Consider the following 10,654-nt stretch of genomic DNA (forward strand, 5'->3'; position numbering starts at 1 on the left):
ACCAACACACAAAAATACCTCTTTGGCTTCCTTCTAAGGTCCAGAAATATGTAACACAGGATAGGGTTAGAGATGTAAACAGATTAGGATTATTTTTCTCTGCGTTCTCCTTTTGTGTTAACTTAATCAGTTCAGGTGGTGGGAGGGGCAGGATTGTGTCGTTCTCTGGCTGTGGGCTGTGGACAATCACGACTTCAACAAGTCGTGCGGAGGCTAGTAACTCCAATTCATGCTCGCAACTTAGAGCAAAACAGTTGCAAAATACGGTAGTACCTCAACTTACAAGTAGTTTGGTCAGAATAATGATTGTCCACCGCCTATAGCTAGAGATTGACAAAATCCTGACCTCCAACCGCAAGAAAAAGTGGACGATACCCAGCGAATCAGAGAAATAAACGACTAACAACATGACCGTGTAATCAACTTCTCCCAACCCTGCTTATGAAGGTCACAGGTTCATTGTTCTCCCTGCGAATGCATGACTTCCCTTTTAGGTAGTCTGCTCTCCTTCCAAAGGCCAGAAATGTGTGACACGGGTTAAGTTTAGGAATGGAAACGGATAAGGGTTTATTTTCTCTGCTGTCTCGTTTTGTTCTAACTTTATCAGTCAGGTGGCGGAAGGGGCTGGATTTTGTCGTTCTCTGGCTGTGGGCTGTGGACAATCACGACTTCAACAAGTCGTGCGGAGGCTAGTAACTCCAATTCATGCTCGCAACTTAGAGCAAAACAGTTGCAAAATACGGTTGTACCTCAACTTACAAGTAGTTTGGTCGGAATAATGATTGTCCACCGCCTATAGCTAGAGATTGACAAAATCCTGACCTCCAACCGCAAGAAAAAGTGGACGATACCCAGCGAATCAGAAAATTAAACCACTAACAACATGACCGTGTAATCAACTTCTCCCAACCCTGCTCAAGAAGGTCACAGGTTCATTGTTCTCCCTACGAATGCATGACTTCCCTTTTAGGTAGTCGGCTCTCCTTCCAAAGACCAAAAATGTGTGACACGGGTTAAGTTTAGGAATGGAAACGGATAAGGGTTTCTTTTCTCTGCGGTCTCATTTTGTGTTAACTTTATCAGTTCTGGTGGTGGAAGGGGCTGGATTGTGTCGTTCTCTGCCTGTGGGCTGTGGACAATCATGACTTCAACAAGTCGTGCGGAGGCTAGTAACTCCAATTCATGCTCGCAACTTACAGCAAAACAGTTGCAAAATACGGTTGTACCTCAACTTACAAGTAGTTTGGTCGGTGTAATGATTGTCCACCGCCTATAGCTAGAGATTGACACAATCCTGACCTCCAATCGCAAGAATTGAGAAAGTAAGTTATAAGGAGAAGAAGCGAACGGTACCCACTGAATTAGAGAAATAAACGACTAACAACATTACCGTGTAAGCAACTTCTCCCAACCCTGCACAAGAAGGTCACAATTTCATTGTTCTCCCTGCGAATGCATGACTTCCCTTTTAGGTAGTCTGCTCTCCTTCCAAAGGCCAGAAATGTGTGACACGAGTTAAGTTTAGGAATGGAAACGGATAAGGATTTATTTTCTCTGCGGTCTCGTTTTGTGTTAACTTAATCAGTTCAGGTGGTGGAAGGGGCAGGATTGTGTCGATCTCTGGCTGTGGGCTGTGGACAATCACGACTTCAACAAGTCGTGCGGAGGATTGTAACTCCAATTCATGCTCGCAACTTATAGCAAAACAGTTGCAAATATGGTTGTACCTCAACTTACAAGTAGTTTGGTCGGAGTAATGATTGTCCACCGCCTATAGCTAGAGATTGACAAAATCCTGACCTCCAACCGCAAGAAAAAGTGGACGATACCCAGCGAATCAGAGAAATAAACGACTAACAACATGACCGTGTAATCAACTTCTCCCAACCCTGCTCAAGAAGGTCACAATTTCATTGTTCTCCCTGCGAATGCATTACTTCCCTTTTAGCTAGTCGGCTCTCCTTCCAAAGACCAGAAATGTGTGACACGGGTTAAGTTTAGGAATGGAAACGGATAAGGGTTTCTTTTCTCTGCTGTCTCGTTTTGTTTTAACTTTAGCAGTCAGGTGGCGGACGGGGCTGGATTTTGTCGTTCTCTGGCTGTGGGCTGTGGACAATCACGACTTCAACAAATCGTGCGGAGGCTAGTAACTCCAATTCATGCTCGCAACTTAGAGCAAAACAGTTGCAAAATACGGTTGTACCTCAACTTACAAGTAGTTTGGTCGGAATAATGATTGTCCACCGCCTATAGCTAGAGATTGACAAAATCCTGACCTCCAACCTCAAGAAAAAGTGGACGATACCCAGCGAATCAGAGAAATAAACCACTAACAACATGACCGTGTAATCAACTTCTCCCAACCCTGCTCAAGAAGGTCACAATTTCATTGTTCTCCCTGCGAATGCATGACTTCCCTTTTAGGTAGTCGGCTCTCCTTCCAAAGGCCAGAAATGTGTGACACGGGTTAAGTTTAGGAATGGAAACGGATAAAGGTTTCTTTTCTCTGCGGTGTCATTTTGTGTTAACTTTATCAGTCAGGTGGCGGAAGGGGCTGGATTGTGTCGTTTTCTGGCTGTGGGCTGTGGACAATCACGACTTCAACAAGTCGTGCGGAGGCTAGTAACTCGAATTCATGCTCGCAACTTAGAGCAAAACAAGTTGCAAAATACGGTTGTACCTCAACTTACAAGTAGTTTGGTCGGAGTAATGATTGCCCACCGCCTATAGCTAGAGATTGACAAAATCCTGACCTCCAACCGCAAGAAAGAATGGACGATACCCACCGAATCAGAGAAATAAACGACTAACAACTTGACCGTGTAAGCAACTTCTCCCAACCCTGCTCAAGAAGGTCACAGGTACATTGTTCTCCCTGCGAATGCATGACTTCCCTTTTAGGTAGTCGGCTCTCCTTCCAAAGACCAGAAATGTGTGACACGGGTTAAGTTTAGGAATGGAAACGGATAAGGGTTTCTTTTCTCTGCGGTCTCGTTTTGTGTTAACTTTATCAGTTCCGGTGGTGGAAGGAGCTGGATTGTGTCGTTCTCTGGCTGTGGGCTGTGGACAATCACGACTTCAACAAGGCGTGCGGAGGCTAGTAACTCCAATTCATGCTCGCAACTTAAAGCAAAACAGTTGCAAAATACGTTTGTACCTCAACTTAAAAGTAGTTTGGTCGGTGTAATGATTGTCCACCGCCTATAGCCAGAGATTGACACAATCCTGACCTCCAATTGCAAGAATTGAGAAAGTAAGTTTTGAGGAGAAGAAGTGAACGGTACCCACCAAATTAGAGAAATAAACAACTAACAACATGACCGTGTAAGCAACTTCTCCCAACCCTGCTCAAGAAGGTCACAGGTTCTTTGTTCTCCCTGAGAATGTATGACTTCCCTTTTAGGTAGTCTGCTCTCCTTCCAAAGACCCGAAATGTGTGACACGGGTTAAGCTTAGGAACGGAAACAGATTAGGGTTTCTTTTCTCTGCTGTGTCCTTTTGTGTTAATTTTATCAGTTTCGGTGGTGGAAGGGGCAGGATTGTGTCGTTCTCTGGCTGTGGGCTGTGGACAGTCAGTACTTCAACTGGATAACCAGCGGTGTCCAAACTTTTTAACTTGGGGTCCGCATTGAGCTAAAAACCATTGCTTTTTTAATATGTCCACAAAGTTCAGTGAGCAGGTTGTGCTATGTGATACTGTGTCTGTTCATGTTTTTTGCACCATGACTAGGGAAGGTTGTTTGCATTGTGTCATATGAGTAAATGCTGCAAACACTTTGACGCAAATCATAATTAAAGGTCATTGAGCTGCATTACCCATGTTGTCCACTAGATGACAAAACAATGACACCATTAAAATTGTCAGACTATCTAAATTAATGCAATCTCCCTGTGGGTAAGACATGACATCTCGCAGGCCAAAAATGAAGACGTTTTTAATATGATTTGAGTGTTTATAAAGAGGCGGGGTCTGGGAGTGCACCTGCTAAGCAGACTTCTGGGCTCAATTCCTAGTTCAGATCAATGAATGTGCGTGGATTTGTGCGTTTTTCTTGCGTATGTTGTTTTCTAGATTTGAAAGTAGGTTCGTAGAGAAATCCACACAACTCTTAAGCAGGTTGTGTATTTTGTGACCATGTCTGTTGCCATTCTGTGTTGGTTGGACTGCACTATGACTAGGAAAGGTTGTTTGCACATAAGTAATTGCTGTGTATACTCTAATTCAGAACATAATTACAAGTCATTGACCTGAATTACTCATGTTATACACTAGATAGCGACAAAATACTCTCATCAAAATAGTCAAAATACTGAAATGATTGCAATTTCCCTGTGGGTAAGGTTCCTTATTAAAATTTGTCGACGTTGGCGGGGCGCATGTGGCCCGCGGGCCGTAGTTTGGACACATTAACAATATGATTTTCTTAAAGAGCTGGACAGGACAGATTGAGAACAACAATGAAACATCAATTTTTGATTGTTTAAACCGATTAAGAATCTTTACAAATAAGAACCGTGATTAATCTGAATATATTTTCTTTTCTTTGACACCCCTAGAAAGTAGATCTCTTTTTAGTCATGTGGTGCAAACGTAACTTTAATACTTTGTAGTATTTCTACACAACTTATTTTCCGACTGCTTCAAATCACTCTTGTATCAACTGGATACGATAAATAGAAAATTAAGGCTGGCAGTGTGTGGCATGTTTAGGAAGAACACAATTACAATAGTCAACCAGGCAGAATATTAATTTCTGCATCAACAAAAGCACTCTTCATCAAACTAAACCACCTGACACAGAAGTTATGTATGAGACACTCAGTCGCATGCTTCCATACAAGACAGTCAAGCCTGCGGAGACTCGATAAAAACTAGTGTTTCCCCAAAAAATGTAAGACTTAAAATACAAATAATGTATCGTATGATGGATGCCGACCATTTAAAAGCCGTATGTATGGTCGTATAATATAACCTGGGTCTGACACAGAATTTATCGAACACATTTTTCTGCATTCCATTAAACTGTGCTGACATTTTTCTTGAATCAAAATTTGTGAGGAAAATGCATGTTTTGAAAAATGCTTTTTATGTTAGAATACAGTGTTTTAAAATTAACTGTGTAAACAAATGCAGTGTCTGGTGACTGTAAACTTGAGATCTCATCGGCTGCTTACGGGGCAGAATCGATTGCTTCAGTCATAATTCATTGTCACATTTTTTTTTATATCATTTAGAGGCAAAACATATTTGTGCTCTAAATTTTGAAAAACTGATTTTTTTTTGTTACACTGAATTTTAAAACACTTAATTTTTACAAACAGGTTGCAAACATACAAATATTGTTATCTAAATAAATTATAGGCATAAAAAAATTCAGTTCACAAAATTCAAACGTGAATAATTCAGTCACATAAATTCGGTGACAAATGAACTTACGTACAGATAAAATTAATATAGAAAATTTAATTAAACATCCATCCATTTCCTACCGCTTATTCCCTTTGGGGTCGTGAGGGGCGCTGGTGCCTATCTCAGCTACAATCGGGCGCAAGGCGGGGTACACCCTGGACATGTCGCCTCTAATCGCAGGGCCTGAATACAAACATTGTTTAATGTATAGCATAGCTGTATGTAGAAGTGTCTGGTTGTATCTGCTGCTTTAATGTCTTTAATGTCCTCTGTGTTCTTTGATGTTTGATGTTTCCCTCTTACACACATGTAAGAGGGATGTGTACTATGGCTATGAGTTGTTTTTGTTTTTTTCCCTGGGCCTCAGTCTGCACCCCCACTCCAGGCCCCAGGCTAAGACCGATTTTTTTCATTTTATTTTAATCTTCTATTCTTTTCTCCCCCCCCCCCTTGTTTACCTGTATGTCATCTTTTTTGTAAGGGGCGCTGGAAGCCGGCAGACCCGTCAGCGATCCTGTTCTGTCTCCCTGTAATGTTTGTCTGATCTTGAATGGGATTGTGCTGAAAATTGTAATTTTCCTGAAGGAACTCCCCTGACGGAATAAATAAAGTACTATCTAATCTAATCTATCTAATACACAATATTGTAAATTATGTTGGTGATGAATATATGAAAATTACTATTTTTTTGTTGTTTTTCTCCATGATATAAATATATAAATATATGCTGTTAAAAAGGAAATGGATTACAAATTGTTCTTACTAATTTTCTGGTAAATTGTTCAACGTAATATGTGATGTTCCTTAATGGAACTTGTTAAACATGTCCGAAACAAATAAAACAAAATGTTCATTGGTTTCATATGGCCCCATTCGTCGCTGTTTACCTGACACATGAATCGTGTCAAATTGGGGGCAAGGGGTGCGGGGGGTGCACTTTCCACTTCATCCGCCAGATGGCAGTAGAGGGTTGAATATCCTAAAAATGTGTTTTGTGGCAATTCCATCTTTGACCACAGTTGCTGCGTGGAGTGCCGCTTTCCGTTATTTTCAGCAGACTGCATTGCAAAATGATTGACCCCTCCTCTTCCAGATCCACCAAGGAATAATAGGGCAGTATGAATTCCTTCCCTACTTTTCCATCACACTGCATAGAACAGCTGTGTAGAAGGATGGATGTATTGACAGTATTTATTCATAACCCAAAAGGGGAATTCAATTTACACTCTATTCAAAGTAAGGCACACCACACACACACACACACACACACACACACACATAGGATCCAGATGTGAGAGTGAGGTAGGTGCATTTGAACAAGTGCCTGCAGCATTTGATGGTCCCTCTTGCACCTCTGCAGCATCCAGATGCAATATAAATCTACTATGCAGTGTATGCATTATTTGTTGGTCTGCAGGGGTTTGTGGCCCCGAGCAAGGTCCTCACAGACTGAGGCGCCTTCTCAGCGGACGTCAGCAACTGTTTCAGTTGCACCCCTACATACAACTTTTGCTGATAATATCATTAAATGTTTTCAATATTTTCAAAAGATTGCTGCATTGTAAGAAGGTTGATTTTGGCATAAATCCGAAACCAAGTAAAGAGTATCACTGATACTTTGACTTTAGATATCATGATCATTTGGTGAATTTGCCTATATTTGATTATGAGCAAAGTGTTTTTAAAAGTAAATTAATCCAAATGTTGAATTTAATTTTAAGTAAAAATGTTAAAGCTAAATGTTGAATATAAGAGTTGAATATAAATGGTGAATCTATAGATACAATCTAAATGTTAAATCGAAATATTAAATATAGATATAAATGCTACAGCTAATAGTTCAACTTAAATCTTAAAACTAAATTTTGAATGTAAATCTACTTTTTAAATACACATTTTAAGTTTAAATGGTGAATCTAAATGTTAAATCCAAAGGTGAAATATAAATGTTAAACTCAAATATGAATTCTAACTCTTACGTTCAAACATTAAATCTAAATCCAAATGTTAAACCTAAATATACATTTTGAATCTGAATATGAATATTACATCAAAATAAATAAAAATATTTTTTAAATAATAAATCCAAATGTTAAATAAACATGTTAAATATAACTGTTAAACCTGAATATGAATATTAAATCTATATCAACAATTTAAATGTATTTGTTAAATATAAAGGTTAAATATAAATGCCGGTTGTAAATCTAAATTTTAAAATTAAATGAAATTGTCAATTTTAAAGTTAACCCTAAACATAAATATTGTATTTGAATATAAATATCAAATCAAAATCTAAATGCTAAACCTAAATGTAAATATGAATATAAATGTTAACTACGAATGTAAATGTTATAGCTAAATCCATCCATTCTTTTTTCTACCGCTTATTCCCTTTGTGGTTGCAGGGGGCGCTGGCGCCTATCTCAGCTACAATCGGGCGGAAGGCGGGGTACACATTAAATCGAAATAATAACTATAAATGTTAAATATAAATGGTAAATCTAAATGCTAAAGTAACATTTTGAATATTTAAATGTTAAATCCATCCATCCATTTACTACCCCTTATTCTCTTCGGGGTCGCTGGAGCCTGTCTCAGCTACAATCGGGTGGAAGGCGTTGTACACACTGGACAAGTCACCATCTCATCACAGTAAATGTTAATTGTAAATGTTAAATCCATCCATACATTTTCTACCGCTTATTCTCTTCGGGGTCACGGGGGCCGCTGGAGCTTATCTCAGCTACAATCGGGCGGCAGGCGGTATACACCCTGGACAAGTCACCACCTCATCGCAGTAAATGTTAAATCCATCCATATATTTTCTACCGCTTATTCTCTTCGTGGTCGCTGGAGCCTATCTCAGCTACAATCGGGCGTCAGGCGGTTTACACCCTGGACAAGTCGCGTTCTCATCGCAGTAAATGTTAAATATAAATGTTAAATGTAAAAGTTAAATATAAATGTCAAATTTAAAAGGTAAATCTATCTGCGTTGGCCTGGTGATGAGGTGGCGACTTGTCCAGGGTGTACTCTGCCTTCCGCCCAATGCAGCTGAGATGCTGCTCCAGAACCCCTGCGACCCAGAAAGGAACAAGCGGTAGAAAATGGATGGTTGGATCTAAATTTTCTATATAAATGTTAAATACAAATGTTGAATGTACTGTAAATATCAAATATAAATGTAAATTCTAAATGTCCCACCAAGTGTGAAGATGTATATTCAGAAAATATGCAAAAGATCCATCAATCCTATGCCTCTCAGCTGCATGGCCGCACCCACATCTCTGCTTTAGATTTTGATTGGTACATTTAGATTTAGATGGAGCATTAGGTTTAACATTTAGATTTTAAATTTAAAATTATATTTTATTATTCTATTGCAGTGTAACAGTCGGAGTTTGTTGATGACGAACCCCAAGGTGCAGAGATGGAGGCAGGCATGGAGTGAGAAAACATGGTTTTAATATAAAAACACTGGAACAAAACCAAACAAAGGGTTCAAACCATAAGCGCGCACATGGGCGGATAACAAACAAAAGGCCTAGCGTGGAAGCTAACAGGTATCTAGCAGAAAACAGAAAAAACTGGAAACAGCTAATGGCTAACAAGAAAACAAAAAGCTAGGAGAAAACAAACTACAAATAGCTAACAGGAACAGCTTACCGCTACGACGACAAGGACAAATAGTAGCACGACAGGCAGTAGCTGTAACGATGACATCGACACGACACGACAGGTAACAAAGACAAGTGCGACATGTGGCAACGACAATAACCCAGCAACTGACTCAAGACAAAGCAGGTACAAGTAGGAGCGGGCTGATTGACAACGGGTGTGGCCAGGTGCCAATCAGCCGCAGCTGAGGGAAAACAGCACACAGGGAGACAAACAGGAAGCTGAACTTAATTTAGAGTGCTGACAGGAACTAAGGACTAGAAATAAAGACTGGAAATACTACGAGCACACAGAGGAAAAACTAAAACACAAACAAACTGTCAGTGGCAAGCCTGACAGTAACAATACAACATAACATCTAGAGCATGGGTGTCCAACTCTGGCCCGCGGGCCAAATTTGGCCCGCCGTGTAATTTCTATTGGCCCTTGAGGCAATATCAAATTAACATTAGAGCTGGCCCGCCGATGTAACACCGTATTCACCGCTAATACTCTTACTTGCCAACCCTCCAGATTTTCCCGGGAGACTCCCGAAGTTCAGTGTACCTCCCGAATTTCATCCCGGGTAAATATATTTGGGGGTGGGCCTTAAAGGCACTGCCTTTGGCGTTCTCTACAGCCTGTCGCCATGTCCGCTTTACCTCCATGCAAACAGCGTGCCGGCCCAGTCACATAATATATGCGGCTTATACACACACACAAGTGAATGCAATGCATACTTGGTCAACGGCCATACAGGTCACACTGAGGGTGGCCGTATAAACAACTTTAACACTGTTACAAATATGCACCACACTGTGAACCAACACCAAACAAGAATGACACTTTTGGGAGAACATCCGCACCGTAACACAACAAAACAAATACTCACAACCCCTTGCAGCACTAACTCTTCCGGGACGCTATAATATACCCGCCCCCAAGCAATAATTAACGTTTTACTCATGCACTTTCTCTTGCTACTTCAAGGCTTGAATGTTCGATTCATTCATTATTGTTATTTTATTTGCAAATGTATTATTAGCCTGTGGAAAAAGTTTATTTTGATATTTACCTCAAAGGGCTGCAAATAGAAAAGAGTTATTAAAATTTTATTTAAATTTTATTTGATATGCCATTGATATTTTTGGATTATTATTATCATTTTTCTTTAAAATTTGATTTTACATGTCACTATAAAGTTATATAAGCCTTGCTGGTTCAATATTCAATGCAAAACTTGTTTGGGTCCCTATTAAAAAGTTAATTTGTTCAACTTCGGCCCGCGGCTTTGTTCAGTTTTAAATTTTGGCCCACTCTGTATTTGAGTTTGACACCCCTGATCTAGAGCCACCATTTATTCTTAAACATAATGAAATTGAGCTAAATGTTCAAAACAATGATGTATGTTTTTACGTTTTATTTTGCTGACATAAAAAACGGTATTCGGCTAAAAAAAAAAAAAAAAACACGTGTTAGCACGTATAATGTTCACGTCCATGAGACATCTGGCCAGTCGTGTTAATCACATCCCTTCATCCTTCTCTTCGTTTTGCACCTCACTTCTCTCTGCCACTTCATCCC

Source organism: Nerophis ophidion, linkage group LG24 (assembly GCF_033978795.1).
Source record: "Nerophis ophidion isolate RoL-2023_Sa linkage group LG24, RoL_Noph_v1.0, whole genome shotgun sequence".
NCBI lineage: Eukaryota > Metazoa > Chordata > Actinopteri > Syngnathiformes > Syngnathidae > Nerophis > Nerophis ophidion.